The 18,970-nt window shown below is 44.9% G+C and overlaps 1 pseudogene; it reads right to left on the reverse strand.

The window, feature by feature from the left end:
* Positions 1-7,328: 7,328 nt before the first annotated feature.
* Positions 7,329-8,356, reverse strand: LOC102998780 (RNA-binding protein with serine-rich domain 1-like; annotated as a pseudogene).
* Positions 8,357-18,970: the final 10,614 nt, after the last annotated feature.

Raw genomic sequence — 18,970 nt, forward strand, 5'->3', positions numbered from 1 at the left:
CCACTGCTCATCTCTACTGGTCCAGAGCCCACTCTTCTTAAAGGGGCAGCTCCCATCTAACTACCTGCATACAGCAGTCTTGGTTCCTTCCAAGGTGGAAGCAACGGCTCCTTCTTCCATCAGATGGAACATTGTACCTTCTATCCGACACGTCACAGTGCCCCCCCCACTGCCCCCAACGTGGCCATTTGTGTACATCTTATTTCCTCTACTAGAAGAAAAAATCCTTGTGGGCCATGACAGTGTCTTATTCACCTTGGTATTACCCAAAGCATATAATAAAAGCATTAGAGCAAGTTTCTTGCTCATAGTAGGTATTCAACACATGTTTGTTGAATGAGGAACACAGAGGCATTGTAAAAGGTGAAATCTCAGGTATTCTGGTACCAGAGCCCCTTGATTTCAGCTCAGATGAACAAGATCTGAGGGTTCGCTGTCATCAAAAGCAAACGCTGGCCCAATTCCAGAGGGCATCTACCCCTTCCTGGCTTCTGCTTCAAAGTTTCCCCGAAGTCCCAGTCGCAGCCCTCTTGATCTTTCCCTGTTTGCTCATTAAAGTTAATTTGGGACATGAAAAGATCCAGGACTGAATATTTCTTTAAGGCCAGGTCTTCTTCATACAGCAACTGCAGACAAAACGTACAAAGAGGGCAGAGGTTATCAGTATGAGGCCAGTGCATGCAGCACCTGTTTAAACCCTGGACCCTCTGTTCATGGATATAGATGTTCAGTCAGCTTTGGGATGCTAAGAATAGCAGGAGAAGTAGATTATGTCTCTTCATAGAGATGTCATGTGTCTTCAAGAAGTTCCACAGCTCCCCTTGTGGGAGGGATTAAGAAAATGCCGATTTGTGTGAAAATGGTCTTATTTTGAGTCCTGGGTATGGACGAAGATCATTGTTAAGAATATCAGTTATTGGGACTTCCCTGGCGGTCCAGTGGTTAAGACTCCACACTTCCCTTGCAAGGGGGCACAGGTTTGATCTCTGGTTGGGGAACTAAGATCCCACATGCCACAGGGCACAGCAAAAGCAAAAAGAAGAAAAAGAATATCAGTTATCACCTTCTGAGCTCTTACAGGGTGCCGAGGATTGTGCTGAGTGTTTCCACATGGATTACCTCTTCCAATCCTCCCAGTCATCCTCCGAGTGGTATTATAATTGACCTTGTATTTCTTATGAGGAAAGCATGGCCTAGAGAAGTTAAGTTACTGGACTGAGATCTTACAGATATCAGACGACAGGGAAGGTGACAAAGCTGAGATTCCACCCCTGGCAGAATAGGCCCAGGGTCTGTACTGCTAACCACCACATTCTATTGTTTCTTAAGATGTCTCAAAATGTATTTTTTAGCAGGCAGAAAAGATACTAACCAATAACTGCTGCCTTGGACTTCCCTGGTGGCGCAGTGGTTAAGAATCCGCCTGCCAATGCAGGAGACATGGGTTCGAGCCCTGGTCCAGGAAGATTCCACATGCCACGGAGCAACTAAGCCTGCGCACCACAACTACTGAGCCTGTGCTCTAGCGCCCGCGAGCCACAACTACTGAGCCTGCGTGCCGCAACTACTGAAGCCCACGCGCCTAGAGCCTGTGCTCTGCAACTAGAGAAGCCACAGCAATGAGAAGCCCGCGCATCACAATGAAGAGTAGCCCCCACTTGCCGCAACTAGAGAAAGCCCGCATGTAGCAACGAAGACCCAATGCAGCCAAAAATAAATAAATAAATAAATAAATAATAATTTAAAAAAAACCCAAAAAACTGCTGCCTTAGATGGTGCTGCTCTGAAGAGTGGGGTAAGGCCTTGGTTTTTGTTAAATTTCACATATAAAATTCATTTATTTGAGGAATGAAAGAACAGAGGTTGTCGCATAAGCAATTGGTGCCATGAGAACCCAAGGACAACTTTGCCTATGCGACATGCCTATATGGCATGTCAAGGTTCCAGGATTCAATGGGATGGTCTGTAAAGATTTACAAAGCTGGAGCCAGAGGGGTGAGGAAAGTGGACGAACACAGAAGCACAGTAAAGTATCGCCATTCTCAAGTTCCCATCGCCTTCGATTCTAACAGACATATCTTTGTTTTAGAAGAAATTTTAATTCTAGTCAATGTAAGTTACTCAGTCCTATGGAAATATTTTTAAAAGAGAAACTGGGGTCGGGACTAAAATAAGCAACAATGCAAGCATAAAATAAAACTCTACAAATAAGTCCAAATATATCAATGATCACGATAAATATAAGTAACTTAAATTCCCCTGTCAAAGTAATAGATTTTCAGAACAGGTTAAAATACAAAGTCAAGCTATATGCTGATTATAAGACATATGCTTAAACAACTGGGCACAGAAAGGCTGAAAACATAGGCATTAAAGTAGACTAGAAAAATAATAAAAGAAAATAGATGTTATAATACTAACATCAGACAAAAGAACACTAAAGATGAGAATCACTAACATTAAAAGGGACACATATATTTTGTCCTTTCTGTTACCTTCAACTCACAAAGAAGATATAACAATTATCAATTTTAATGCGTTAACACTGTGGTCTCTATATGGATAAAATAAAGACTGATAGAAATAAAAGGAGAAATGTTTTCCAGATAACTTTTGGGTTAAATAAAAAATAAATAAAGTAATAGTGAAAATATAAATGGAAAAATTATTCAGAGTGAATGACAGTGAAAGTGCTCTATGTATCAAAACCCATGGGATGCAGCGAGAGTGGACTCAGCTAAAAAAGAAGTCACCCTGTCATTTCCTGAGCCTTCAGGCTCTTTACACTAGCACTGCACCATTTGCTACAATGGCCACTGTCCACATGTGGCTAGTTAAATTTCAATCTATTACAATGAAAAATTCGCTTCCCTAGTTGCACTGACCACATTTCAAGTGCTCAATAACCACAAGTGGCTAGAAGTTATCATAGTGGACAGCACAGATTTTAGGAACTTCTCATCCTTGCAGAATGTTCTGCTTGGCAGTGCTTCTCTAGAGTTCGCCAGGGAAGTTCCAGTATGTCAAATTTGCTGACTATAGGCTGCCACTGAGCCCAGGTTTCAAATGGCCAAACTAGCCAACTATCAATATTTATACCATTCCCAGATGCTCAAGCCACGTATTAAACCTAGAATCTCAGGAGAGTCAACTCATATTGATAAATGAGGCTCAATCAACTCTTCAATTTCATTCTACATAGTCAAACAGCTTTAGAATTCATTCACATCCACGTTCCCCATACTCTTGTCAATGCCGATTGGTGAGGTCTTGTAACCCTTTTGGTGGGTCGATTCCCTCTCTCACCTCAGGCCAGGTCTTGTACCCCCTTGTCTGGGCTGTATTGGGATCTACTCTCGTTAGGGACATGGAGGTATTACGAGTGGTGGGAGTAGGTCCTACAGAGACTGGCATCCCCTGGTGACGGGACCCTCCCAGGTGCAGTCACTGAAAGGTGTTTATTCAGAGGAAGACTTTTTCTCTCAAGTGGGAAGACGGGTTTCCTCCATCAGAAAGAGAGGTCCTATGGAATTGGGTAGTTCAAACCTCTCAGCCTCCCCTGTTTCCCCATTCCAGATCTCAAGGTCCCATGCCTTCCCCCACAGGTGCCCTTGTCTTAGCATTAGAGACTGGTGGGGCAGGCCTTTAATTGGCCCTGCCGCTCTACAACACATCCAGTACAGCCCTGGGTTCTTAGCCATGTTGGCCCTGCAATGATAAGAACTGAGGGATTCCTTTCAAGTTGGTATAAAGACTTTTGAAAGTACTTGACACTAGAACCTTCCCTGAGTTTCTGGCAGTTTTCTGAGACATATCCAGGGATGATTCTGACCAACCTTGAACCTCCCCCAGGAACACCTCCTGTCATTGAACTATTCTAATCTGCACTGGACTCATCATTCAGCAGGACATTCTCTAATTAGTGTGTAATTTGTATATTTCCTGTGCGTGTCTGAGTCTACTACACCTTTAACTATATCGTAAGCTTTGTGAGGGCAAGATTATCTCACAACATTTAGTAAATTCATATGTACTGAATTCCTGAAGGCATTCTGGCTCATCCTGACATTTCCTGCCAGACAAGTGGCAGTGGCTGTGCTGGGGCCCCTCGAGAACGTGGGGTGGTGGCAGGGGAGACAGGTCTGAGGGGGAGTCTCGTGTGGAGCAGCCAGGACGTGAAGGACCTCCGTGGGCTCCTGTGGTCAGGCTGAGTTTTCCTCAGGAAACTCTTTCAAGGCACTCGGTGTCCGCAGACTCTGGAGCTGTCTGCCAGCTCTGCTAATCATTCACCACTTTTGGCTTCCTTCTTGGCGACTGGTGGGCCGTGTCTGGTTTGGGATGGGTGATTCCTATCTTCAAAGTCTTGGTCAGGATGTTCCTATTTTAATGAACCACATGCAGCCTTGATGCCTGGCCAAGGTGGGGCCTGAAGTGGGGCTCCTTGTCCCCATGCATGCCACTTGCAACCTCACATTGCTGTGGGCTCAGTGCTGCTGTCCTCTCTCCCCCTCTGGCCACTGGCAATCAGCTGCCGGAAATGGCCAAGAGGTGGAGAGAAATGTGGTGGTCAGGAGATGACTGGTGTCTGCTTGTCCCTCAGTGTCCACTCTGTCCCTTAGATCGACAGCTCTGAGGTGCTGCAGATATCATTAGGAGCGACCTGAAACAGCCTTTATTGACACCTGCAGTCCAATCTAGGTAGAACTGGGCTACTCAGAAACGTGCACTGGCTCTTTGCTGATGGTGAATACTCAGCAGAGCAAAGGCCTTTGCTGCACAGAGGGCCACTTCCGCTCACAGCAGCTCAACAACTCCCCAGAGCACGGGCAAGAACCAAAGAGAATACTAGAGATTTCTCCTCCCTGGTTCACTCATCACAGTGTCATGTGCATGGCTTCCCTTTGTACCTCCTCTCCCTGAGCATTTAGCTTTTTGAAGTTTTCTGGGTGTTTTGATCACTAGTTAAAAAGGAAATACTGTGGGGTTTCACAATCACTCCCTTCTAGGCAACAACCCCATGCTTCCCTCCCTCCTTCTCTCTCTCCCTGCTTCTCTCTCTCCCTCCTTCTCTCTCTCCCTCCTTCTCTCTCTCCCTCCCTCTTCTTTTCCCTTCTCTGCTCCCCAACCCCCCAACCCCCATTCTTAGACAACACAGATGACAAAGCTCTTTCTTTTTTTCATAGAGAAACCGAAGCTCTGCTCTTTAGGGGGAAATGGCGACCGGATTCATGGTGTCTCTATTTCCAGTCGTTCTTTTTCCCCATTTCACCACCCTGCTTTCTTAAAAGCTAGGATTCTACAGAAAAATATTAACAGTGGTTATCATCAGGTTTAGAATTGCAGGTGCTTATTTTTTCTCTCATTTTTTGCTTACAGATTTTTCCAAATTTTTCTCTAAGGGCTCCATATTAGTTTTGCATTAGCTCAGGTAAACTAGCTGCTATAACAAACAATGTGAAAAATTTCCATGGCTTAATCAAAAAAGGTTTGTTTCTTGACCACATGTAGTGTAAAATGAGTGTTCCTGAACAATGTACAGGCCTCCTAAAAGGAGTAATCCAGGAAATCTTTCCTTTTCATCTTGCAGCCTCTCCATCCTCAACAACATGTGGCTTTCAAGTAAGCTGTGATATTCTGTATAAATCCAGAGGAAAGGAAAATAGCATGGAAGAGTATTCGAGACAGGATTTTATGGATGTGACCGGAATGTAATATATGTCACTTCCATTCACACTCCATTGGCCAGAACACAGTTGCCAGGCTGCATCCATCTGCAAGGCAGGTGGAAAATGTAGTTTATCAGCATACAAAGGAAAAGGAAATGAATATGGTGAATTGCTGGCCAATCTATGCCACACTTGCATAAGAAAAAGAAAAGAAAGTTGAAGTTAACATGGAATAAGGAAGGTCAGCCCTTCCGTAAAGCAATCTTAAGCTCTCTCTCCCACAGCATTTTCACACTGAAATCCCCACTCTCTCACAGTCAAGAAAATGACCTTCATCCTCAAGGGCACGGACAGATTGGACTTTCTGATATTAAAGAGGTATAGAAAACGGAGAAGCTGAGGGCTGAGACTGAGGGTTCACAGACAGTGCTGTGACCTGGGTGCAAACTCTCCTCCTCCCCACTAGGGGTGCTGTCAGCGTATGAGTGCTGCCTCTCTGCCCCACAGCATTGCTTATACGGGAAGGACAGATGATTATGCAGAAGACTGTGAGGTCAGCATCATTCATGTTGAATAATGGCCTTCCTCTCCTCTAAGCACACCTATCCCTCCCTCCCAGAGAAACTTTGGTTCCACGTACCTCTTACAATAAATCCAGAACCACTGGTGTTCCCAGGGCATGTCTCACATTCCCTGTACCTTGTTCTTCACCATCCCCTTTACGTGTAGACTCTTGCCTTGAATACAGTCCTGCAAATGCAACTGAAAGTCACCTAGTGCCTAGAACTCTTTCTACCTATGTATGGTTTATTTATTTATTTATTTATTTTTGGACTCTAATCCTAGGTTTATTCAACACAATTCTTTTCTCTACACAACAAAGTACAAACACAATATTATCTAAAATGCTACAAAGTTACAAAACTGAAAACAGAAAATGTATAGTACCGACTGTACAATAAAAGCCAAAAAAGCCATGTACACGTTGCCAAGGTAACCTGCATGACCACCATGAACACCAACACAACGGGGGGCGGGGGGGAGGGGATGACTCAACAGAGCTGGCTCTCAACTTACCAGTTTCAGAGAGAAAGGGAGATGTGTGTGTGTGTGTGTGTGTGTGGTGCACGCACATGAGTACACGTGAAAAGAACCATTTCGGGTATTTGGCCCTAGATATCAGAAGAGGACTCAAGCAGGGGAGCAGGGCCAGGCTAGTAGGAACTGCAGTTGCGTAAAAGCACACCCTTTCCGTGGGACCCTGCAGGCCAGCAGGTTAGGGCGCGAGCAGGCCACCAGATCGGCCCCAGGTCATCTGTGGAAGGGGAAAACATGCTCCCGGGCTGGGGCTGTACCACCTCCTGGAGCCCCCTGCTCATCCCTGCTGGCTTTGCCACTAAACTGACTCTCAGGAACTAGAAATGTGGAAGCTTTCTAGCCAGAAAACTGGAGGGCATCTTTATAAGCGTGACTCCCCAAACCAACAACACTCCGGCAGCCGGAACTCTGCCGCCAGGGGAAATGTAGCAATTACTGCCTTCACCTCCGAAGCCTGCCTCTGAGTGAGGGATTTCTTCCCTACCGATCCTCCTTCGGCTAAAAAAGTGACAAAAGTGAATTGGATGGGATACAAGTCACAGGGCAGAGCTTCGGTGGCCCTGCTTATAGTGAGGAGTTGGAGCTGGAGCGGCTCCTGTGGCGCCGGCGCACGGGACACCTGCGTCAAGGGGAACGTGACCTTCTCCTCATCCGTGGGGGTGACCTGCGCCACATGGGAGGCGGTGGCAGCATTCTCCTGGGAGGGCTGAATCTCCTGAGGGGGTGGCTGAGGCCAGGGGGCCAGCACAGCGGTGGCAGTGATCTCCTGGCCATCCATGTGTCCTCCGTCCACGTGCTTCAGCGCCTTCTCGGCCTCATCTGGATTCTCAGACTCCACATTTGCGTAGCCTTTAGACAGATGCAGGTGCATCCTTTCTACAAGCACATCAATCATTTTAATTTTCCCATAGGTGGAGAATATCTCCATGATATGATCGTTGGTCACATTCCTGGTGAGCCTTCCAACGTGCACTGTGGTGGGCTTGGGGGAAGCGCTCCGCCTTTTCCTTTCCTTTTCATTTCTTCTGGGTGGTTTGGATTTGGAGCGGGAACACCGCCTGTTGTCCTGCCTGCGCCGAGAAGGACTCGGAGAGCCAGGGGAGCTGCCGAAGCTGGAGCTGCGGGATGTGCTGGAACTTCCTGAGCGGTCGATGCTGAAGATGAGCTGGAGCCGCTGCTGGAGCCCGTGCTGGTGCTTGAGCCCAAGCTGGCGGTCGAGCTGGACCGAAACCTGGCGCTGCTGCTACCACTGGAAGCGCTGCGCCTCTTTGGAGTTTCATCCCTGCCACGATCCTTCTCGCTGGACGCCTTGGTGGCCCCCTTACATTTAGAGCGATCCTTGGACTTCTCATCAGAGCGGTCTTTGCGTTTGGTAGGAGAAGGAGCCCCAGTGCTGGACTTATTATTTTCTCTGACTCCTAGCAAGCTCTTCTTTTTCACTCCTGATAAATCCATTCTCCCCTTCTGAGGTGTTCAAAGCAGCAATGGTGGCCTCACTTATCTGAACGCTCACTTCTAACTTGAGTCTGAGAAACGATCCCTAATCGATTGCAATTTATGCCAAAGTGCAGCATCTTCCCGCCGCCGCGATCTCCTCCGCTCTCCTCAGCCTCTGAGGCCAGCGCCGCTGGGCGTCAGGATTAGGGAGCGGGAAGGCCCTCTGTATGTTTTAGACACACAGCAGATGATAATTAGAGAATAAAGTTGATGAGCTAATTCATACTCAATACATATGCAGATATGTTGAATATGTAATATTCAACAACATATCTTCATATTAATAAGAAATGACACCCTGACGTCCCAAAATTAATCTCAAAAGCTAGTTTTGCAGATTCATCTACTGTCCAGCGGAGAGAGATTTAGGGGCAGGTGAGGGGCTTTCTAGGTGCTCCCCCAAATCTGTCTGTTACAGAAAAATGAAGAGGCTGGATGGATGCTCAGTATGTATAATGTGAGCACACTTCCCAATGTTTACAAGGTTTCATGCTTTCAGTATATGACCAAACATACGAGTAAGGGATCTTAAACGATGTGCAAATGTTTGTGAGGAACCCAGGCCTTTTCTGGATAATCTTCGTGTTTGTGCACCTGTCCATCTCTCCTCTAAGCACTGGACAGGAGCAGGAGAAAGCAGGCCATGGGAGAGAGGTACAAGTCTAACCAGAAGCATCTCAAAGGCCCAAACAGACCTCAGGGGTGCACACATTCTCACAGGTGCACGCTGGGAAATATTTACCTTCCTCCTTTGGCAGAAGTCAGTTAGTTCCCCATGTACTAGGATGGAAGGGAACAATGAGAACCAGCTCACCAGAAGTGTAGGCTCCTGTCCACAACTTTCCATTCTGCCTGGGAGCAGTGGCCAGAGGGAGATGATAAAAGTAGGTAGAAGTTAGCTCTGTATATACAGCCCAAAACTTGAGGAGCCCTCAAGGGAGAAGGGGGGTGGAGACCTCCTGAGTTTTGTTCTTCTCTCCTTAGTTAGACAGATGGATTCTGCCTTGTCCTGTTTCTCATATTGTTTTTGGTGGGGAGGTTTTGCCTCACCAACTAAAAGGTAGGCTGCTTAAGAGCAGGGACTTTGTGGGACTTCCCTGGCGGTCCAGTGGTTAAGACTCCGCACTTCCACTGCAGGGGGCATGGGTTCGATCCCTGGTCGGGGAACTCCTGCATGCCACAGGACATGGCCAGAAAAAAAAAAAAGGAGCAGAGACTTTGTCATATCCTAGCTACCTAATTTGCTCTGCAAGTTCCAGAAGAATATAATGTCCTCTACAAAGTTGATGCTTAATAAAGTCTCCTTTGCTTCTAGCACCTTCCTTTCCTGTCTCTCCTCAGTGTAATGTCTGATTCCCCTGTGAACTCTCAGGGAGGCATCAACGGTCTAAAGTCTGAATTATCTAAGCAGTGGGTCCACTCTCTTTCTGGTCTGTGTGTAAAAACCTGCCACTGACTTTGAAAGCGTTTCTCTGTATATCGTTGCTTAATATCCCTACGTAAGCTGCGCCCTCTTGGTTTTCCAGAAATCTCCATAACTGAGACTCCAACAGGTTAATTTGCCCAAAGACTCATGGCTGGTCAGGGACAGGACAGGGATTTAAGCTGGTAGGTTTGAAAGCCAAGCCCCTGCTTCTGTCATCTGGCTTCCACTGACTTCTCTGCAGAGAAAGGGGTGATTAATCAGACAACAAAATGGGTAAAAAGTGGGCAGCAAGGAGACCCAGTGAGCATGAGTAGAACAGTGAAAGTATCCCCCATCCTCCTAAACAGTATGTATACATCATACTTTCTGTCTCTATCCTCAGGCTCCCCAGGGTGTGGAGAGGCTAACAAGCCTCCACGTTCCCGGCTGGGGCTTACCTTTCTGGGTACAGGTCAGAGTGTTTCGAATCCTTCTTGTTTCTCCTGTTACACTTAGTTACTTGGCTCTTTCCCATTATTTTTCTTCTGGGATGCCACTTTTTTATCGCCGTTTTTTAATACAGTCATGGAAAATGATGAAGTAACTCAGAAAACACTTCCTCCTTGCTCTTAGCAAGTTATTTGTGCTCCAGTTCTAAACTGCTAGGCAAATCTCTGATAATTAATGAATTTCTACCAACATAGTATCTCATAAAACATATCTTTTGGGTAACATACTTGCATTCATAGAAACATATTTAAATTAAATGCACTCCCAATCCAAAAAAAAAAAAATTGTCCCCATAATTTTAATGGAATTCAGCAAACCCATTCTAAAATATATCTGGGAAAGACATTTACAGAAGAACCCAGGTCTTTTCCTTTTTTTTTTTCCAGAAGAAAAAATGAGGAATAAATTGCTTTACCAATTTTCATAATACATTATACATATTCAATAATTAAAACTGTGGTGTAGGAGCAAGCAAGTATCATATGCCCATAAATTAACATAGTATGATGTGATAGAGACTCCAGAAACAGAAACATGCAGTGTGAGAACTAAACACATGTTAAGTAAGACGTAACACCATAAAACTCCTGGAAGAGCGCATAGGCAAAACATTCTCTGACATAAATTGTACCAAGGTTTTCTTAGGTCAGTCCCCCAAGGCAATAGAAATAAAAACAAAAATAAACAAATGGGACCTCATCAAACTTACAAGCTTTTGCACAGCAAAGGAAACCATAAAAAAAGAAAAAATGAGAAGACAACTTACAGAATGGGAGAAAATATTTGCAAATGATGCAACATCATTTGCAGGATGGGAGAGAGAGAAGGTGGGAGAGAGAGAAGGAGGGAGAGAGAGAAGCAGGGATAGAGAGAAGGAGGGAGAGAGACAGAGGGAGAGAGAGAAGGAGGGAGAGAGAGAAGCAGGGAGAGATAGAAGGAGGGAGAGAGAGAAGGAGGGAGAGAGAGAAGGAAGGAGAGAGAGAAGGAGGGAGAGAGAGAAGGAAGGAGAGAGAGAAGGAGGGAGAGAGAGAAGGAGGGAGAGAATGAAGGAGGGAGAGAGAGAAGGAGGGAGAGAGAGAAGGAGGGAGAGAATGAAGGAGGGAGACAGAGAAGGAGGGAGAGAGAGAAGGAGGGAGAGAATGAAGGAGGGAGAGAGAGAAGCAGGGAGAGAGAGAAGGAGGGAGAGAGAGAAGGAGGGAGGGAAGCATGGGGTTATTGCCTAGAAGGGAGTGATTGTGAAACCCCACAGTATTTCCTTTTTAACTAGTGATCAAAACACCCAGAAAACTTCAAAAAGCTAAATGCTCAGGGAGAGGAGGTACAAAAGGAAGCCATGCACGTGACACTGTGATGAGTGAACCAGGGAGGAGAAATCTCCAGTATTCTCTTGGCTTCTTGCCCGTGCTCTGGGGAGTTGTTGAGCTGCTGTGAGCGGAAGTGGCCCTCTGTGCAGCAAAGGCCTTTGCTCCGCTGAGTATTCACCATCAGCAAAGAGCCAGTGCACATTTCTGAGTAGCCCAATTCTACCTAGATTGGACTGCAGGTGTCAAAAAAGGCTGTTTTAGGTCGCTCCTAATGATATCTGCAGCACCTCAGAGCTGTCGATCTAAGGGACAGAGTGGACACTGAGGGACAAGCAGACACCAGTCATCTCCTGACCACCACATTTCTCTCCACCTCTTGGCCATTTCCGGCAGCTGATTGCCAGTGGCCAGAGGGGGAGAGAGGACAGCAGCACTGAGCCCACAGCAATGTGAGGTTGCAAGTGGCATGCATGGGGACAAGGAGCCCCACTTCAGGTCCTGTCCGGGTTGCTCAGGCCCCACCTTGGCCAGGCACCAAGGCTGCATGTGGTTCATTAAAATAGGAACATCCTGACCAAGACTTTGAAGATAGGAATCACCCATCCCAAACCAGACACGGCCCACCAGTCGCCAAGAAGGAAGCCAAAAGCGGTGAATGATTAGCAGAGCTGGCAGACAGCTCCAGAGTCTGTGGACACCGAGTGCCTTGAAAGAGTATCCTGAGGAAAACTCAGCTTGACCACAGGAGCCCACGGAGGTCCTTCACGTCCTGGCTGCTCCACACGAGACTCCCCCTCAGACCTGTCTCCCCCGCCACCACCCCACGTTCTCGAGGGGCCCCAGCACAGCCACTGCCACTTGTCTGGCAGGAAATGCCAGGATGAGCCAGAATGCCTTCAGGAATTCAGTACATATGAATTTACTAAATGTTGTGAGATAATCTTGCCCTCACAAACTTACGATATAGTTAAAGGTGTAGTAGACTCAGACACGCACAGGAAATATACAAATTAAACACTAATTAGAGAATGTCATGCTGAATGATGAGTCCAGTGCAGATTAGAATAGTTCAATGACAGGAGGTGTTCCTGGGGGAGGTTCAAGGTTGGTCAGAATCATCCCTGGATATGTCTTAGAAAACTGCCAGAAACTCAGGGAAGGTTCTAGTGTCAAGTACTTTCAAAAGCCTTTATACCAACTTGAAAGGAATCCCTCAGTTCTTATCATTGCAGGGCCAACATGGCTAAGAACCCAGTGTTGTACTGGCTGTGTTGTAGAGCGGCAGGGCCAATTAAAGGCCTGCCCCACCAGTCTCTAATTCTAAGACAAGGGCACCTGTGGGGGAAGGCATGGGACCTTGAGATCTGGAATGGGGAAACAGGGGAGGCTGAGAGGTTTGAACTCCCCAATTCCATAGGACCTCTCTTTCTGATGGAGGAAACCCGTCTTCCCACTTGAGAGAAAAAGTCTTCCTCTGCATAAACACCTTTCAGTGACTGCACCCAGGAGGGTCCCATCACCAAGGGATGCCAGTCTTTGTAGGACCTATTCCCACCACTCTTAATACCTCCATGTCCCTAACAAGAGTAGATCCCAACACAGCTCAGACAAGGGGGTACAAGACCTGGCCTGAGGTGAGAGAGGGAATCGACCCACCAAAAGGGTTACAAGACCTCACCAATCGGCATTGACAAGAGTATGGGGAACGTGGATGTGAATGAATTCTAAAGCTGTTTGACTATGTAGAATGAAATTGAAGAGTTGATTGAGCCTCGTTTATCAATATGAGTTGAATCTCCTGAGATTCTACGTTTAATACGTGGCTTGAGCATCTGGGAATGTTATAAATATTGATAGTTGGCTAGTTTGGCCAATTGAAACCTGGGCTCAGTGGCGGCCTACAGTCAGCAAAGTTGACATACTGGAACTTCCCTGGCGAACTCTAGAGAAGCACTGCCAAGCAGAACATTCTGCAAGGATGAGAAGTTCCTAAAATCTGTGCTGTCCACTATGATAACTTCTAGCCACTTGTGGCTATTGAGCACTTGAAATGTGGTCAGTGCAACTAGGGAAGTGAATTTTTCATTGTAATAGATTGAAATTTAACTAGCCACATGTGGACAGTGGCCATTGTAGCAAATGGTGCAGTGCTAGTGTAAAGAGCCTGAAAGCTCAGGAAATGGCAAGGTGACTACTTTTTTAGCTGAGTCCACTCTCGCTGCATCCCATAGGTTTTGATACATAGAGCGCTTTCACTGTCATTCGCTTCTGAATAATTTTTCCATTTATATTTTCATTATTACTTTATTTTTTATTTAACCAAAAAGTTATCTGGAAAACATTTCTCTTTTTATTTCTATCAGTTATTATTTTACGCATATAAAGGCCACAGTGTTAATGCATTAAAATTGATAATTGTTATATCTTCTTTGTGAGTTGAAGGTAACAGAAAGGACAAAATATATTTGTCCCTTTTAATGTTAGTGATTCTCATCTTTAGTGTTCTTTTGTCTGATGTTAGTATTATAACATCTATTTTCTTTTATTATTTTTCTAGTCTACTTTTTTTTTCATTCTTCAAAAGTATTTTATTTATTATTATTATTTTTTAACATCTTTATTGGAGTATAATTGCTTTACAATGGTGTGTTAGTTTCTGCTTTACAACAAAGTGAATCAGTTATACATATACGCATGTTCCCATATCTCTTCCCTCTTGCATCTCCCTCCCTCCCACCCTCCCTATCCCACCCCTCTAGGTGGTCACAAAGCACCGAGCTGATCTCCCTGTGCTATGTGGTTGCTTCCCACTAGCTATCTATTTTACGTTTGGTAGTGTATATATGTCCATGCCACTCTCTCACTGTCACAGCTTACCCTTCCCCCTCCCCATATCCATTCTCTAGTAGGTCTGTGTCTTTATTCCCGTCTTGCCACTAGGTTCTTCAAGAACATTTTTTCCCCCTTAGATTCCATATATATGTGTTAGCATACTGTATTTGTTTTTCTCTTTCTGACTTACTTCACTCTGTATGACAGACTCTAACTCCATCTACCTCACTACAAATAACTCAATTTCGTTTCTTTTTATGGCTGAGTAATATTCCACTGTATATATGTGCCACATCTTCTTTAACCATTCATCCAATGATGGACACTTAGGTTGCTTCCATGTCCTGGCTATTGTAAATAGAGCTGCAATGAACATTTTGGTACAGGACTCTTTTTGAATTATGGTTTTCTCAGGGTATATGCCCAGTAGTGGGATTGCTGGGTCGTATGATAGTTCTATTTTTAGTTTTTTAAGGAACCTCCATACTGTTCTCCATAGTGGCTGTATCAATTTACATTCCCAGCAACAGTGCAAGAGGGTTCCCTTTTCTCCACACCCTCTCCAGCATTTATTGTTTCTAGATTTTTTGAGGATGGCCATTCTGACCAGTGTGAGATGATACCTCATTGTAGTTTTGATTTGCATTTCTCTAATTATTAATGATGTTGAGCATTCTTTCATGTGTTTGTTGGCAATCTGTATATCTTCTTTGGAGAAATGTCTATTTAGGTCTTCTGTCCATTTTTGGATTGGGTTGTTTGTTTTTTTGTTATTGAGCTGCATGAGCTGCTTGTAAATTTTGGAGATTAATCCTTTGTCAGTTGCTTCATTTGCAAATATTTTCTCCCATTCTGAGGGTTGTCTTTTGGTCTTGTTTATGGTTTCCTTTGCTGTGCTTTAATGCCTATGTTTTCAGCCTTTCTGTGCCCAGTTGTTTAAGCATATGTCTTATAATCAGCATATAGCTTGACTTTGTATTTTAACCTGTTCTGAAAATCTATTACTTTGACAGGGGAATTTAAGATACTTACATTTATCGTGATCATTGATATATTTGGATTTATTAGTAGGATTTTATTTTATGCTTGCATTGTTTCTTATTTTAGTCCTGACCCCAGTTCCACTTTTAAAAATATTTCCATAGGACTGAGTAACTTACATTGGCTAGAATTAAAATTTCTTCTAAAACAAAGATATGTCTGTTAGAATCGAAGGCGATGGGAACTTGAGAATGGCGATACTTTACTGTGCTTCTGTGTTCGTCCACTTTCCTCACCCCTCTGGCTCCAGCTTTGTAAATCTTTACAGACCATCCCATTGAATCCTGGAACCTTGACATGCCATATAGGCATGTCGCATAGGCAAAGATGTCCTTGGGTTCTCATGGCACCAATTGCTTATGCGACAACCTCTGTTCTTTCATTCCTCAAATAAATGAATTTTATATGTGAAATTTAACAAAAACCAAGGCCTTACCCCACTCTTCAGAGCAGCACCATCTAAGGCAGCAGTTATTGGTTAGTATCTTTTCTGCCTGCTAAAAAATACATTTTGAGACATCCTAAGAAACAATAGGATGTGGTGGTTAGCAGTACAGACCCTGGGCCTATTCTGCCATGGCTGGAATCTCAGCTTTGTCACCTTCCCTGTCGTCCGATAGCTGTAAGATCTCAGTCCAGTAACTTAACTTCTCTAGGCCATGCTTTCCTCATAAGAAATACAAGGTCAATTATAATACCACTCGGAGGATGACTGGGAGGATTGGACGAGGTGATCCACGTGGAAACACTCAGCACGATCCTTGGCACACTGTAAGAGCTCAGAAGGTGATAACTGATATTCCTTTTCTTCTTGTTTCTTTGGCTGCCCCCTGCGGTATGGGGGATCTTAGTTCCCCAACCAGAGATCAAACCTATGCCCCCTTGCAAGGGAAATGTGGAGTCTTAACCACTGGACCGCCAGGGAAGTCCCAATAACTGATATTCTTAACAATGATCTTCGTCCATACCCAGGATTCAAAATAAGAAAAATTTCACACAAATTGGCATTTTCTTAATCCCTCCCACAAGGAGAGCTGTGGAACTTCTTGAAGACTCATGACATCTCTATGAAGAGACATAATCTACTTCTCCTGCTATTCTTAGCATCCCAAAGCTGACTGAACATCTATATCCATGAACAGAGGGTCCAGGGTTTAAACAGGTGCTACATGCACTGGCCTCGTACTGATAACCTCTGCCCTCTTTGTACGTTTTGTCTGCAGTTGCTGTATGAAGAAGACCTGGCCTGAATGAAATATTCAGTCCTGGATCTTTTCATGTCCCAAATTAACTTTAATGAGCAAACAGGGAAAGATCAAGAGGGCTGCAACTGGGACTTAGGGGAAACTTTGAAGCAGAAGCCAGGAAGGGGTAGATGCCCTCTGGAATTGGGCCAGCGTTTGCTTTTGATGACAGCGAACCCTCAGATCTTGTTCATCTGAGCTGAAATCAAGGGGCTCTGGTACCAGAATACCTGACATTTCACCTTTTACAATGCCTCTGTGTTCCTCATTCAACAAACATGTGTTGAATACCTACTATGAGCAAGAAACTTGCTCTAATGCTTTTATTATATGCTTTGGGTAATACTAAGGTGAATAAGACACTGTCACTGCCCACAGGGATTTTTTCTTCTAGGAGAGGAAATAAGATGTACACAAATGGCCACGTTGGGGGCGGTGGGGGGGGCACTGTGACATGTCGGATAGAAGGTACAAAGTTCCATCTGATGGAAGAAGGAGCCGTTGCTTCCACCTTGGAAGGAACCAAGACTGCTGTATGCAGGTAGTTAGATGGGAGCTGCCCCTTTAAGAAGATTAGGATCTGGACCAGTAGAGATGAGCAGTGGTCTTTCAGGTGGAGCACACAGGGTGAGCGCCAGCAGGGCCGTCCAGGGAAGGTTCTGGGAATAGTAAATTGTACCTACCCTGTTTCTTCTAGCTGTGCTTTCATGGGAAAATGTCTTCAGCAATCTGAGCCTTGGTTTCCCCATGGGGCTAGTTCTGTATACTCCTCAGAATAATTGTAAAGATTAAATGGCGTATAATAGGCAAGTGTGTAGATCATTGTTTGTGCTTGAATAATGGTAGTTAGCGTCCCTCATGCCTGTTTCTGTTTCTCCCCTTCATTCCAGTCCCTAAGCTGGTGAGAAGCAGATTCCCAGGTATTTCTACTGGGACATGGAATTTGGGGGCAAAAAAGGGAGGGATCGGCAGGTCAATATTGATGTTTAACTGAGGACGTTTAGGATTGCCACAGGCAGTCCCCAGCAGAGGTATTTCCTCCCTGTCATCAAAGGGCCCTCATGTCCAGGATTGAACTGTTCCCATCTTGTTACAAACTGCACGATGGCATGAGCATCTTTTCCAAGTGTCTTGTCACATCCACATCACCAAAGAGCTCTTCTTTCCAAGACATTTCCTTCACTGCTTTCCCAGTCTTCTGTTTGAAGACATTTCCAGAAAGGAGCTTAAGAATTCATCAGCTGCTCCGTTCCTAGCAGAGTAGGTCTTCTGGACTCGTCTCAAGTGTAATATACCTCATTTGGTGCTATGTCTTGTCATTTTCCATTTTTGGTATTCGATTCAACAAATGCTTGATATAAGATCTTCCCTGTAACTCACTCTTTTGTCTCTAAGTTTTGGCAGAGGCTTCAATGGTTAGTAATACAACCGTTGATGGGAAATCCTGTTGTCATTCCAAGGGGAGGTGCTGGCAACTCTACGCAAGACTTCCAAAGGGAAGGCTTGGAGTCACGCTGCTGGCTTTTGTCCATCACGCAGCCCATGTAAGAAGCTGAGGTTGACAAGAGATTGGAAAGTGGCGATTTCTTTACAGAGAATGTCAGTGAGAAATGATAAATTGCTTCCAGCTTGCTCCCTGACATGTCAAGCTCATTCAACCAAGTAGAGGCTGTGCTATAACCACACTGTGTTAGGAGTCGGGGAGTCACAAAGGTGAATAGGCCCAATACCTGCAACCTAGAAGCTGCTAAGAAGCAGTAAAACCTTTAATAACAGTCACACCCTGAAAAGCCTGACAGTACCATTCCAGAGTACTATAGGGGATGGGAAAGACATTCCATCTTAGGACCTGGAGCCTTTGTAGCAGGGGATCTGGGCCAGGGCAAATGGCAAGGGTGGGGCAAAGGCACTTAAAACAGACAGAACTGCTTGAGACAATCCAGGTATACAACAAAGCACAGGAATGCTTGCCGATCAAGATCATACAGGCTGTAACTGTGACAATGGGAATGAAAATGGTGGTATGTTTTAAAGATAAACAGCATAAAACAAATCCTCACGGTCCTTTAAAGTTTGCAGAGATTTGGGGGATAACTTACTGAATTTGACAATCACGACAACCCATGGGAGCAGCAGGCAATGTACTTGTTTGACAAAAGAAATAACTGTAGGTCAACGTTATTGTCTTACCCAGTAGTACAGAGCTAGCCAACGATATAACTAGGATCTGACCCTAGGCTTCCTGGTTTCAGGTTTTGTTTTTCAGTTGTTTCATGGCATTTAATCCTCTCCCTCCACACGGGTTATGAGCAGTTCAGTTCTAGCAACTATTGCAAATATTACTTTTGGAATTATAGGGGTGTGCTGTGAAGA

Source organism: Balaenoptera acutorostrata, chromosome 1 (assembly GCF_949987535.1).
Source record: "Balaenoptera acutorostrata chromosome 1, mBalAcu1.1, whole genome shotgun sequence".
In the NCBI taxonomy this organism is placed as follows: Eukaryota; Metazoa; Chordata; class Mammalia; order Artiodactyla; family Balaenopteridae; genus Balaenoptera; species Balaenoptera acutorostrata.